Raw genomic sequence first — 15,321 nt, 5'->3', positions numbered from 1 at the left:
TAATCCTGCCTCCCATTTACCATGACTGCCATTCCCCCAAGGCACTGTATTTTGAAAAATAGATATGTTTTTAATTTCATATTAAGTAGAAAATAAACTGAAAGGGATAGTAATGTTCATAATTTTCAGTGTTCCTCAATAAGCATTTCCTTAAATATTACTTCCATGAGATAGTTCTTAGAAACATTGCTTTCTTATCAAATAGGTTTGGGAGACATTGAATTGTGTATCTCCCCTTTGATAATTATAAGATAAATTAACAAATTAATGGTATTGCTACACATCATAAACTGTTTACATTTCGATTTTCCAAATATGTTCATCACATGTTTTTTTCAAAACTCATTATTACTTTTCATTTAAATTTTTTATATACAAGATGTTGTGCATAATGTATAAAATTTAATGAGTTTGAAGATAAGTATATACCTGTTAAATAATCACTCCAGTCTGTACCATAAATATATCACCACCAAAAATTTTCTGTTAACCTCTTATTCATGATTATTATTTGCATAAGAACATAAAATGAATGCTACCCTCTTAGAAAATCTTTAGGTATACATCACAGTGTTGCTATCTGTAGGCACTATGCTGTAAGGTAGGTCATTAGTGCTAACTTGTCTTATATAATCAGAACTTTACACTTTTGACTATTATTTTCCTTTCTCCCTTTCCTGTGTCCCAACCCCTGACAATGACCATTCTACTCTGTGCTTCTATGAATTTGGCTAGTGTATATTTTTATATAAGTAGCATATTTTAATATTTATTCTTCTGTGTCTGTATTATTTCACTTAGCATAATATCTGCCAAGTTCATCCATGTTTTTGCAAATGGCAGGGCTTATTTCTTTTTATGACTGAATAGTAATCCATTTTATGTATATACCATGTTTTCTTTACTCATTTATTGATGTACTCTTAGATTGCCTTCATATCCTACCATTGTGAATTATGCTAAAATGAACATAGGAATATAGATATGTCTTTGATATCCTGATTTCAATTCCTTTGGCTATGTCCCCAGAAATATGGATCATATGACATCTCTATTTGCCATTCTTTTTTAAACATTATACAGGGAAAATTTTTTCAGAACCTTGCCAGGTGCATTATATATATATGTAAATATGTATGTATTATATATGTGTATATTTTATATATATATATGAAAACCATTCTAACAGGTGTGATATCTTATTATGTTTTGTATTGGTATTTCCTTGACGAATAGTATTATCGACGACCTTTTTATATATCTGTGTTTTTTTTAGAGAAGTATCTACTTATACCTTTGCATATATTTAATTTGAGCTATTATTATTATCATTGAGTTGTAGCCAAACTATATATTTTGTATAATGACCACTTACCAGATATGTGGTTTATAAATATTTTCAGAGTAATGCTGGCATCATAAAAAAAAGTTTTTAAATGAACCCTCTTCTATTATTGGAAACAGCTTTGGAATGATTGGTTTTAATTTAAAAATTATTTAGGAGAATTGATGTGTGAAGCTACTTGGGCCTGGGCTTTTTATTGTTATTGGAAGATTTTTGATCACTGACTCAATATTCTCATTTGTTGCTGGTCTACTGAGGGTTTCTGTTTCTTCTTGATTCCTTTTTGGTAGGTCACATGTTTTCAGGAATGTATTCATTTCTTCTAGGTTGTCCAATTGTTTGGCTTTCATAATATTTCCTTATTGTATTAGTCCATTCCTATGGAGCTATGAATAAATACCCAAGACTAGGTGATTTATAAAGGAAAGTGGTTTAGTTGACTCAGTTCCACATGGCTGGGGAGACCTCAAGAAATTTATACAATCATGATGGAAGAGGAAGCAAACATGTTCTTCTTCACATGGCAGCATGAGAGAGAAGTCCTGAGCAAAAGGGAGAAAAGCCCCTTATAAAACCATCAGATCTCCTGAGAACTCACTCACTATCACCAGAACAGCATGAAGGTAACCATCCCTATTGTTCAGTAACATCCCACTGTGTCCCACCCATGATACATGGAGATTAGGGGAACTACAGTTCAAGATGAGATTTGTGGGGTGGGGGCACAGCCAAATCATATTATTCATGATATATATATATATATTAATTTCTGTGACATTGATTGTAGTGTTACCTCTTCTATTTCTGATCTTATTTATTTGGGTCTTCTCTTTTTCTTTCCCCAGTGATTCTACCAAAGTGTTTATCAATTTCACTTCTCTTCAAAGAATCAACTCTTAGCTTAATGAATAATTTTCATTTTTCAGAAATTTTCTCTTTTATTTATTTTCTATCAATTTTCCAGGTAACATTGAGCCAAGTTTTTTTTTTCTTTCATTTTCTAGTTCCTTGAGGTGTAATTTTATGTTTTTTTATTTGAGATATTATTTTTCTTTTTTACATGTGTGCATTTATCACTATAAACTTGCATCTTGGTACTGCTTTCACTGTACCTCATAAATTTTTGTACGTTGTTACTCTTTTTTTTTGTCTTGAGATATTTTCAGTTTCTATTTTGATTTATTTGATATAATTGTTGTTTAAATGTGTGTTTTTAAATTTCCATGTATTGTGATTTTTATAGTTCTATTCCATTGTAATTGGAAATATGATAGCCTTATGAGGGCTTTCTTTATGTGACAGCTCACTTTTCTCTCACTGTTTCCAAAATACTCTTTGTCTTAACTATGGCAATTGAAATACAATATGTCTTGGTGTATATCTCTTTAGGTTCAAGTTTTGAAAATCTTTTTGAGTTTCATAAATTTGGATTCCCATTTCTATCTACTGATTAGATAAATCTTTTATCCACTTAAAAAATACTCTATATACTTCTTTCCCTTTTTGCTCTTGGACTCCCAAAATGTATGTCTTGATTTGCTTAATGGTGTTCCAAAAGTCACACAGACATTTTTCACTGTGTTTATTTTTTTCCTTTTGTTTCTGTGACTGAATAATTTCAAAATATCTGTAGTTGAACTTACTGATTCATTCTTCTGTCTGATCAAGTCTGCTGTTGAAGCTCTCTATTAAATTTTTTATTTTAGTCATTGTATTGTTTAGTTCTAGAATTTCTGTTTGGTTCTTTTTTATGATTTCTATCTTTTGTTGAAATTCTATTTTTCTGATATATTGTTTCTAAGTTATTATTTATTTGTCTATCTGTGTTCACTTGTTACTCACTGGGCATCCTTAAGAGGATGTTTTTGAAATATTTGTTAGGCAATTTGGAGATCTCTATTTCTTTAGGGTAAGTTTTTTTGTGCTTTCTTTTGTTCCTTTGGGGTACGATGTTTCTCTGGTCTTTGGTGATCCTTGTAGCCTTGCATTAATGTCTGAACATTGGAAGTAGTCACCTCTTCCAGTCCTTAGATATTGGTTTTCATTGAGAAAGCCTTTCATCAGTCAGCTTCCTGAGATTCTAGGTGTGTGTGTGTATGGAATACTTATATGACTGTGTACTTCCTGGCTTGATGGTGGTTTGGTCTGAAGTCAGGGACCATGGTGTCCAAATTGGCACCAGAAACCACTGGAGTGAACTTAGTGACTGATTCTATAGTGGTTGGCCTGGAGCTTGGAGCCATAGAAGCTAGCCTGTTGTTAGGTCCCACAAGGACATTCCTGGAGCATGAATGTGGGCTGGTGTGAAGCATAAATCTTTCGGGCTGATCTTGGGGTAGGGTGGGCATGAAGGGTGGGTCCATAAGGCTAACATATTTCTTATTTTAATAGCACTTATTCATGTATTTTGAAAAAAACTTTTTTAGAAAATTGATTAAATCCAAACTATTTTAGCATGTTGCAAAACAAATGACAACTGAACACTTATTTTCTTTAAGGAGAACTAGATATGTCAATTAACACGCCAGTGAATTCTCAACTTTTAGTATGGACAATTTTATTGATTTGACCTAGAGTCAGCAAACTATGATTTATTGGCCAATTTGCTGACATCTTTCTGATCATTTCAGCAATAATGTGTATCATATATAAGTCAGGATCCCAGGTGTTCTGGTGTATCATGGGTCAATTCAGAATAAAACTAATTTGCTATGAAATTGAATCAAGCTCAGTAATACCTTTGAGAAGTATTAATTATTCCCTCAATCTGTCTTTTTGTTGTTGTTGCTATTGCAAATCTTAGTTAAACAATTTGGTTGAAAAGTATTTAAGATATTTCAACTGAATTTTATATGCTACTTGAAGGTGACTGAACTCCAAACTCCATTGATACCATTATACTAAGGACTCGTAATATAGTGCATCAGCTCTTGACTAGCTTGCTGTCTAGCAGAGAAGATAGAAAAGAAATCCATCAATTTTCATATGGTAATATAATATCTCTAATAATGTTCATCAAACTCATTTAGCAAGGAAGAATGACATATTAGTTTAGTTTTATTTTTCTTTCATTTTCTTTAACACACGTTTCATATATGTTAAGCACTGTTCTAATTGTTTTCTATATATTAATTCATGCAATAGTCACAGCAACTGTAAATATGTTTCTCAGTATGAGAAGACATAGTTCAGACAGGAAAGAATTATTTTACCTGGAGAGAACAGAATTTGCAAAGACACAACAGCAAAATCATTGCTGAAATAGAGAAAGTGGGCAAAACTTTTTAAATCCTATGTTTTGCTTCAAGTGAAATATCAGGAAGGATAGAAAACAGAAATGTATGCAATAACTCAAAATAAATATTTTCTAGAAGATTATGGTAGTCAGTAGAAGGAAAATTTTAAAATCCAAATGTCATTCAGTGGATAGTAAAGGTAAGTAATTTCAGAGATAATATTTAACATTGCTATTTCAGTTCAGTTCTGTTCTGTTTTCTGGTTTCAAATATGGTGAGATCATATTGTGGAAGTTTTAAGTGGCTTGATGATGTTTTAAATTACCTCACAAAATTTCACAGGATGCTTAATTTACCCAAACTATATAGTTTACATACAAGCTGACATTATTAAAAATAGTTTTAATTTAAAAAGTGGTTAGGACTTTACATTTTATGCTTGTATATTGATATTATAGACATAGACTATAATAAATAAAATCAGCATGTTATTTTATTGGCATTAATAAATGAAATATAATTAGCTTAGGGGTCATCTACTACACCTTAATTTACTCAGATAAATTTTAAAAGTTGTACAAAGCTACAAAGCTAATTATATTATTGTGATTTATAAAACACAAAAAAATCCTTGTACAGTAGTCTGTTGTCTTACATTAGTTATAATGCAAAATTATATTTTGTTAAAATGGAGACTATTTTTGTATCTAAAATGTGAATTTTATCTTAATTCAGTATATCTAATTTTTAACTAATATTTATGAGTAGTATTCAAAAGTATCAATTTTTCCTAAAGAAATCAGATCATCAGACTATTACAGTAATTTTTGAAGGCTTCACTGTTATATATTTTTTGCAATAAGCCATATATTTAAAAATGCTAGTGACAAAGAATCAAACTTGCTAAAAGTTCCAAAAGCTAGGGTTCAGTGGATATACAGATGAAAGTATAATTTTGGAAGAATAATCTCTCAAATTGAATAACTATAAAATTAAAAACAATTAGTCCTAGTTACAAGAGGTACAAGTCTATGAAAATGTATCTAGTTACCATGGTACAAACAAGCATAACAAAACCTTTTGTTGCTATAAAAGTAATCAAATATTGGGGTCTATAAATATCTACATGGCATATAGAAAATTATAGGTAATTTTTCTATTATATTCTAAAGTAAGTACAACTGGACTAAATAATTTTATCCAAGTCTGAACTTCAAAATTAGTTTAAGGAAAGATTCATGAGATAAAAGATTGAATGAATATGCATTTGTAGAATAGGATATATGATAAAGTTGATAGGAAATAGGATAACTATCAATATTTAATAATATTTATTTTAATGTATATACTCTATAACCCTTGAAAGCAAATGGGATACTTAGTCTACAGCCTGAAGAATTTATGTTTGTAAAACATAAGTAAATAATAAAATGGAAACTAGTAAAAAGATTCACTTCCAGAACTCCTCTTTTGAAAAACTAGGATTTGTCACATTTATTCCGGATAATATTGAGTTCTGAGAGTCTGTGATTCTTGGATGGGTAGACAGATGATGAATAGTGATACTGCAAACATAGTGATAAACCAAAACATTTGTCATTAAAAAACAAACTCCTACCTAAACTGTGTCTTCAATGGATTGTGATATTCCTCAGAAAAAATAAAAACTGTGTAATAGTCATCTTCCACTGGCTAGTAGTCCAAAACAAGCACTTTAGATCCAGATTGCCTGTGTTCAAATTCCCAATTCCTTATCTTACTAACTCTGCAACCTTGGGATAGTCAGTCTCTCTGTAGCCTGGCGTGGTGACACATGCCTGTAATCCCAGCTACTCGGAGGGCTGAGGCAGGAGAATCACTTGAATCCAGGAGGTTGAGGTTGTGGTAGGCGGAGATTATGCCATTGCACTCCAGCCTGGATAACAAGAGTGAAACTCCATCTCAAAAAATAAAATAAAATAAAATTCAATGGCCAACTCATATGCTTGTTTTGACCCAGTTTGTACTAAACTTACTTGATTTCAAATATATAATAGCTTCTCCGTTAAAGGAAATCCTGTCTACAGAAATATAATTCGGGCAGTCCAGAAAGCTGAACATCTTAAAAAGTGGTAAAAATGAGTGATTTACTCATATCACAGTAATCCTGCAAGAACATTCTGGAATTATTTGCAACTGGTGGGCAAGCAGGCAGGTAGCCAGCGTCCCCAAGGGTGTTAGAATAAATAAAAGTGGTGCAAAATGTCTTGCTATCACACAAGCATTGTAAAGTTTGCCCTTTGAAAAATATGGGACTATCATTTATAGCTGGGTGCTTTCTTGAGCGTTCAATACTAATTGAGGTTTGTCCTTAGCTGGTAGGAGTTTCAGAAAACATTTTGCCTTTACCTACACTCAAAAATTAGCTTGCTTTTACATGCATAAAAAGAATTTATATCCAGATCTTTTCTCTGTTGTCTTTCTAGTAATTTTATCATCATAATTATTTTGGTTAAGCCACATAGCTTCTATTATAAAAAGAAGGAAAAAAACCCAAATTCCTCAGAATTGATTTTTTTTGGACTCTCTAATTCTAGATAGATTATTTTAAAATTATTTGTATCCTGATATCTAAAATCAGGCATGCCCTTATGAGGAACACCTTGCTGCTAACAGGTGCTCTCATATACATCTCAGAATCCAAATTTCCTGAGTCAGTGGAACCACCCCTTCTGGTGTCATATGACTATGAGATTTTTGCTATTGTACTTCTTTGCATCTCATGTGCCTAGCATATTTCTTTACACAGAACTAAGGCACACATTGACACTTTTATGCTTCTGCAAGATCAGGGTCATTATTTCCTTCAAAGTTTCAGCATTGTCATGAATACATACAAAAGGAGTGTGGAATTTCTTTGATTCTAAGTCACCTATGCTATTTATTACTACATATCTTGGAACAATTTTAGGAAGGCTCTTGCTTTAAAGACATTTTGCCAAAAAACTTTAGTAAATGTAGAGAAAAAGAGCAAGTTAGGTTGTTATATTTACACAGTAACTGACATACTAAACATGATTTGTTTTTATTTATTAACCAAGTCAGTAATATAATCTAACAAGAAGTAACTCTTAACCAAGAGCAAGCCACTTTATGATACTATGTCTTGTCACTCTCGTTTGCTATGAGCTAATAATTTTTCATATGTTTGAAATAGATACTTTTATAGTGTGAGAAATATGAATTTAGTTATTATAATATCCCTTTCTTTCTTCCTTCCTTCCTTCCTTTCTCTCTCTCTCTTTCTTTCTTTCCTTCCTTCCTTCCTTCTTTCTCTTTTTTTGGTAATTTTTCTTTTCATTTCTTTTTTTTTCTTTTTTCCTTTCTTTCTCTCTCCTTCCTTCTTTCCTTTTCTTTTTTTTGCTAAAAATGTCTGTATATCTGTATTTAAGTCCCAGTTCCTATAAAAACAAAAATGTGAGCCCTCTGGGTTTCTTAATTTATCAGTGGGTTTATACAAAAGTATTTAGGAGGCTCAGGTCATCTATATCACACCTATGATGCAGCCCTGACCTTTGCGTTCTGCTCTTTCTGTTGCAGATTTTCTAACTCAAATATAATTTAATTTGCAGTTAGTTAGTTAATTTATAGTTAGTTTTGACAAAAGAAAACATGAATTATTTGTTGAATATCACAAACACAACAGTTCTAGAGAATGGAATAAAACACATACATATTGCCCTCAGAATTTTTTTTTTTAATTCTCAGGAATTAAAGCAGATTTTATGACTATGTCAAATGAAAATGGTATTAAAATATTTTTTGGAACTTTAGAATATTTTTAGGTTAAAACAAAAAGTGCAATGCAACAGCAATATAAAATGAAATATTAAACATTTGAGACAGAAAATTGGCATTAGTTTCAAGAAAAATAAGAAAATTCATACTCTTATAATTAAATAATTCAATATCAGGAAATCTAATTTAACATAACCCCCAAACTAAAAGAAACTAGCTGGGTACAGACTTACATACTATATTTTAATAAAGTTAGGATGATATGTATATGCTTTCATTCTCTGGAGCTTCAAATAATATGTGGCAACAGTGAGTAAATATTAAAATATAATAAAATTCATAACCACGCTCAATGGTTGATAAATTTCTCTGTGGTCCAAAAGTGAAAGACAAACCAACCCAAACTACCTTTATAATGTTATATAAGGAAAAATTTGTGGGCTTAATAATTTTCAGCAAAAACTTTGGAGTTTTATTCTAGAATGGTAACCAGGGTCAAATCCCCCAATAGGTTACTGAGGGCCCAGCAAGGATCATAACTTAATATCAGGATCTAAGGCAATTTATTTCATTCCCTCAAAATGTCTCCACATTTTGACAGCTTCCTAGAGCTGCCATTTTTGTAAAATTGTCAGTGATATGGGAAGAAGGAGAAGGTGGAGGCTACAAAATAGAACTTCTTTCCTTAAAATAATAAAAAGATAGCATAAATAAATTTGAAAAAATGTGAAATAAAAATATTAGAAATAACTCAAAAGGATATATTATGAAAAAGAAACAATTAGAAAGATTAGAAGTAAAAACTATGATTACTCAATATTAAAAATGGTATCACAGTCTTTGGGATAAATTCTAGAAATGACTCAAAAAAAATGACTCAAAGTAAAAAAATTAGAAAAAAATGGAAGATAGTGTTGATTATTTTATCCAGAATACTGTACAAATAGCTAAAGAAACAAAATAATAGATAATTTGCCACCAATAAAATCATTCCAGAAGTCAAGACTGAAGGACATTTTGGAGCAAAGTTTGAGGGGACAATAACTAAGACTTTTCCAGAACTGAAGAAAGACTAAAAGCTCAGTGAGGGTCTATTAGAATAAAACAAAATAGAGAGACACACTGTAATTTTCTAGGGAAACAGCTGAATGTTAAAAAGTAAAAGAAAAATTAAAAACTGTGTAAAAGGAGACCTTAACTACATATTATAGAATAACATGCAACTGTGAGAAGTCTTCATTTTGGTTAGTGATTGTGAGATGAATGTCAACCTAGAATTCAATATCCAACTAAAGGAACAGACAAGATTTAGGGTAAAATTATGTTTTCAGACATACAAAAGTGAAGACAAATTACAGCACACATATCCATGTCAAGTCAACTACTAAAAAAAAATGCTTTTCAGTAAAATTAAACCCAAAAGAAGGGTATGGGATACAGAAAACAATGTTCATGAAAAAGCAATAGGTTATAACTAGGTAGGACTGGTGAGGTGCATAGTTAAAATGTGCTAAGAGTTTTTCATTGAAAGAAAGAAAGAGTTATAAATAAAGATAGAGTTTGTGAGTAAATATATTTTTGTATGTTAAAAATGTATAGATAATTACAAAGGCACAGTGTTCAATATACAGTTATTAAACGAGCAAAGGACAATAGATAGGAATGATGAAAATCTTATCACTACTATAAAAATGAAGGTGTGGGGCAAACAAACACACAAACCAGAACTTTTAAACAGAAAAAGAATATTCAAACTATGCTAATAGACATCAGTAAGCTATATCAGTAATTGCAATACATTGAAAAGGATTGTATTCACCTCAAATCGGTACTTTTAAATTCAACTTTTGCTGTTAATTTGACTTAAATATAAAATAAATCAATACTTAAAACTACTCAATAGCTAAGGCAAACAAAAGCTAATGAAAAGAGAGCACCAGTATTACTATAGGATCATGTATCAGTTTATTATTTTTGCTATAATAAATTAACCCCAAACTAGGTCAGTCAAACTGACACAAATATGTTATCTTACAGTTCTGGAGGTCAGAAGTCTTAAATCCGTTTCCTCACCTTTTCCTCTTTTAGTAGCTACTGGTATTCCTTGATTTCTGGCCTCGTGTTCCATCTTTAAACCTCATCACTACAATCTCTGCTTTTCACAGAATCTTTTCCTCCTGCACCCTATTAGGAGGACCACTGTGCCTAAGTAAGCCAAGATGATATCAGAGTTAATCATATCAGTACAGTCTCTTTTGCCATATAAGGTAACATTCACTGGCTCCAGGGTTTGGAATGTGGGTGTATTTAGGGGCTATTATTCAGCTTCTCACAGGCAAAAGAGGAGACTTATTATTTGGAGATAGATATTACTTCCACAAATAAATTTGTCAATTCCATTATATGTTAGTCAAAATCTGAGTAGGATTTTATAAGACATTTGAAAATTTATCTGAAAGAATAAATTATGAAAAATAAAGATAATGAAGACTTTTATTGCTAGTTATAATGAATTATACAATTACAGTAATTAAGAAACAAGCAAAGAAATAAAGTGCTCTCTAATGGGCATGAAAAAATATTACTTTTATGTAAAAAATACATATTAGATACTTACCTGCAGAATATAACCTGCAGATAAATAAGACACTAAAACAAAGAAAGGAAAATGTGAAAACATCAGGAGAAAATGTAGCAGAGAAAATTATAACCTCAATATTGTGATTTTTTAAATTTTTATTTTAAAGACAGAGACTTTCTGTCACTAGGCTTGAGTGCAATGGAGCAATCTCAGCTTACTGCAATCTCTGACTCCCGGGTTCAAAGGACTCTTCCACTCAGCCTCCTCAGTAGCTGGGATTGCAGGTGGCACACACCACCATGCCGGCCAATATTGTGAAAAACAGTTGCATCAGCCAAAGAAAGAAAAAAAATTTTAAAGGGAAGATGATACATTTGACTATACAAAACTATACAATTCTGTTTAAGACTGATTAAGCAGTATGAAAATATATGCTACTATTTGAGATAGTGTATTTGTCACATACAAAACAGCTAGTAACCAATATGTTATAAATCATATATATCGAGTGTTAAAGAATAGCCTCACAATTCAACTAAAAGGCAATTAAGGTATGAAGATGTTAACTTGCATAAGGTTCTGAAGAAAGTCGGGCACTCACCCACAACAGGTGGTGATGAAAATTATTTAATTATTTTTATAATGCTTATTAAATATTTCCAAAAATACATGCCCCTGACAAAATCTTTATACTTCTTTCTCTCTGTCTGTCTCACATATATATCAGGAGGAATTTTGGACAGATTCAACTACAAGAGTAGTTGTGTTTGTGTTTAAATCTACTTTCTCTGAACCTGAGCTAGTAATCTTATTTTCTGTATAATATGTTCTGTAATGCAAACAAGATTACAAAACAACAATGCCTAGGAAAATGTCTGAAAAGCAATGTATCAAAATGTTAATAGTAATTGTTTCCATGCTGTAGTCCTGTAGATGATTCTTTTTCCCCTTTTCTCAAAATAGTCTATGAAGAAATTAAACTATTTTAAGAAGGAAATATTAATTTTATGCAGTTATGATGGTGTTATTCCTGTACCATCAGACATCTCTTTTATAGCACATGTGAACTGGAGAAATATTAGATTATTTAAGGATATCCATCTTAAGCACTTACAATTTTTAGAGTAAACTGATTTTGCAATAACTGTTATTAACACTTATTAAAATATGTTAATTGCTAAGGAATCCTGAAGAGACTCATTTGTTCCCAAGACATATACCTAAATTTTACTTCCTACCTCATCTCCTAATTCAATCAAATGTCTAAAACAGACAAATATACTACATATGGGAAGAATAGAAGTTCTAATTTAATTATATTTATATTTTAATTATATTTTTATTTCAATTGTATTACATTTGTATCTTTGGTTATATCCTGTTCTTTAATTTTCTAGATCTTTTATATACTCTCTCAATATAATACACTATTATTTAAAACAGCAATAAATTTTTGACTACAATTTTTTTGTGTGTTTAAGTATTAACTTACATGGAATATATCACTTGCAGAATAAATGTTTCTGCAAACCATTACATTTTAGAAAGAAGGTAGTAAAATCAGGGAGTACATTTTAGTTGACTCATCTATTGTTTTGTCTCACTTGTCAAATAAAATACTATTGTATCCATAGGAATCACTTTAATCAAGTCCACTGGTGAGCAGGCTGGATTCATAATCTTAGTTACTGAAATTGATATAATCATATTCTTATTCTTTGAACATAGAAGAGAGCTGGTTATTAACTCCCCTAGTCTATTTGCATGAAAAATGTTTTTGTTGTTTTGGTAATCTCCCAAGAAGTGATCTTCACAGTGAGTAGACAGGAGAAGAAAGCAGTTTTTACCAGGTAACACTGAAATGAAAATTATTAAGTCAAGGGCCTGTGACAATTAAACTTTGAAAGAGATCAATATATTCTTCATTAATAAACAAAGAGCTTATAAACCTGTCACTTCACTGGTAAGTATGCATTGATGTTTAAAAAGAAAAATAGAAAAGAATGCCCTTCCTTTTGAACCATTCAGATATGGGAAAATCATGCACGAGGAATTAATTACAAGTGGCAATAAAGATGAAGAATATTTGGTGACAAGAGAGGTCCCTCATTTACTTTACAGATAAGCTTTGTGGCATCATGGGCAAATGCTGTATTTGAAGGTGACATAGTTCATCCAAAGCATATGCTTTGTAGCTCTCCCTTCTTTAATAAAAGAAATTATCAGGTCTGGTGAATTTTCTCAAATAAAAAAAACGCATAAAACTTTGTTTTCCTAATCTTTCAAGATGTATAATATGCTTCCTATAGTTGGCCCTAGATTTTTAACTTTCATCAATGAAGAGACAGCACAAACTATGCTGGGCACAGTGGCTCACACCTATAATCCCAGGACTTCGGAAGGCTGAGGCGGGTGGATCACTTAAGGTCAGGAGTTCAAGACCAGCCTGGCCAACATAGTGAAACCTCGTCTCTACTAAAAAAAAATTACAAAATATTTAGGCTGCTGTGGTTGCACACACCTGTAATCCCAGCTACTTGAGAGGCTGAGGCAGGAGAGTGGCTTAAACCTGGAAGGTGGAGGTTGCAATGAGCCTAGATCATGCCACTGCACTCCAGATTGGGCAACAAAGCAAGACTCCATCTCAAAAAGAGAAAAAAAAAAAAAAAAAATAGAAAGTTATTGTGTCTTTTTAAACATTAATGAAAAGCTACTGTGAGCCATTAGGGTGTGTGTCAGTTTCAGGAAGCTACCTCACCAAAGATCTGTCTTCCAGCGTGACACAGGAATATTGAGGTTCTGCCATTTTGTACAGGTGTAGGATAATCCTGATGAGAAGTAGTCACCAGAGCTTCCTGTGAGGTTGGCCAAGGCTTTGTTGAAACTGAATTGCTGTTTGACTTCTCTTCATCCAATCGTGCTCCTTCTGCTTCGTTTCAAAGGTGGTGTTTCCTAATAGCTATCCTATACCTAAAACTCAGCATCTCAGCATCTGCTGATAAGTCAACATGTAACAATAATGAACGTCAGCTAAAAATAAAAATGTCTAAATATTTATTTACAAAATGTTCTCTTATTAGCACAATTTGCTTTTGTAAAACAGTTCCGTTGTCTTTCGTTGTTGCAGAATCTTTTTTACCATGAAGGGACGGATTAACTCTGTGGCTAATGACAAGATTATTTATGCAATAGGAAAAAGGTCAGTTCTGTCAAACTTACATTATTTCACTTGTTTTTGCATTATAAATAGTGCCATCAAATCAGTTTCTTAACTAAAATCTATGTAAAGCACTTTTAATTTCGTGTTGGTATAATAGCTAAGCTTGAATAAAAATGATGCAAGGTTTGATTTAATTGAGTACACATACTCTAGCAGCATTAATAGAATGAGAGTATCAAAGTTAATTGTCCATGCAGATTTCTACTGGGTCCAGGTAATAGAGGCAGAGAACATGAGAAGTGTGACCTGGACTAGGGCTTACATGAGGACGCTGTTCTCAATATGTACCCTAAATTTTCTCCTATTTAATATAAAACATTCACAAACAAAAGTTGTAACATTTTTTTCCACACCACATTTAAAAATGTGTGGCATATCCCATGGAATGTATTCATTTCCAGTTGAATGCTACTAACTTGATAAAAGGTTAATCCAGAAGAAAATGTGCCTTATTTGCCATTTTTAGTTCCTTGCATAGTAACTAACACAAAATGATAGCATCTGAGACAAAATGATGGTATCTAATGCAAAATGTATGGATACATATGTATACACATATATGTATATGTATGCATGGGTATACATATGCACATAGAGTGTATACACATTAATACTATTAAAATGTAATGAAGCAAAAACTTGCAAAAATAATTCTAAATTTTAGGTCATAAAAGGATTCCTTAAACAGTTTTTAAATGTATAATTTTTTCAGAGGAAAAATGGAAATTAATATCAACTTCCTACAAACTTTATCTTAAAGTTTTCAGCTCCTTCAGAAACCTCCCTTCCTTGCTATCCATCCATATTAATAATCCTCTTAGACTTGATGTCATTCATGCTCTATATGCTTATCACTCACACTTCTATGAAGACTTTGAAAGCCATGCCATTTAATTAACTTTCATAACCTTAGTGCCTAGCAAAGAGCCTGGAATGTAATAACACCTCATAATGATGTTGATGACTAGAATTTAATCTACTTTAAAGCATTTGGAGGTAAATTATGTCATTTACAATACTATGTATGTTCTAGTTACTGTGTAAATTTTTTCCCCAAGCAAGAAAAAATAAAGATATTAAATATTTTGCCTAAAATTAAAAGTACAAAATCAAACTCATATAATCCTGCAAAGTATATGGATTTAACAGATTATTATCTTTC

The sequence above is a fragment of the Aotus nancymaae genome, unplaced genomic scaffold, assembly GCF_030222135.1.
Source record: "Aotus nancymaae isolate 86718 unplaced genomic scaffold, 86718_ANA_hifiasm-v0.15.2.pri h1tg000014l, whole genome shotgun sequence".
Taxonomy (NCBI): Eukaryota; Metazoa; Chordata; class Mammalia; order Primates; family Aotidae; genus Aotus; species Aotus nancymaae.
Note: the sequence above shows the minus strand (reverse complement) of the source record.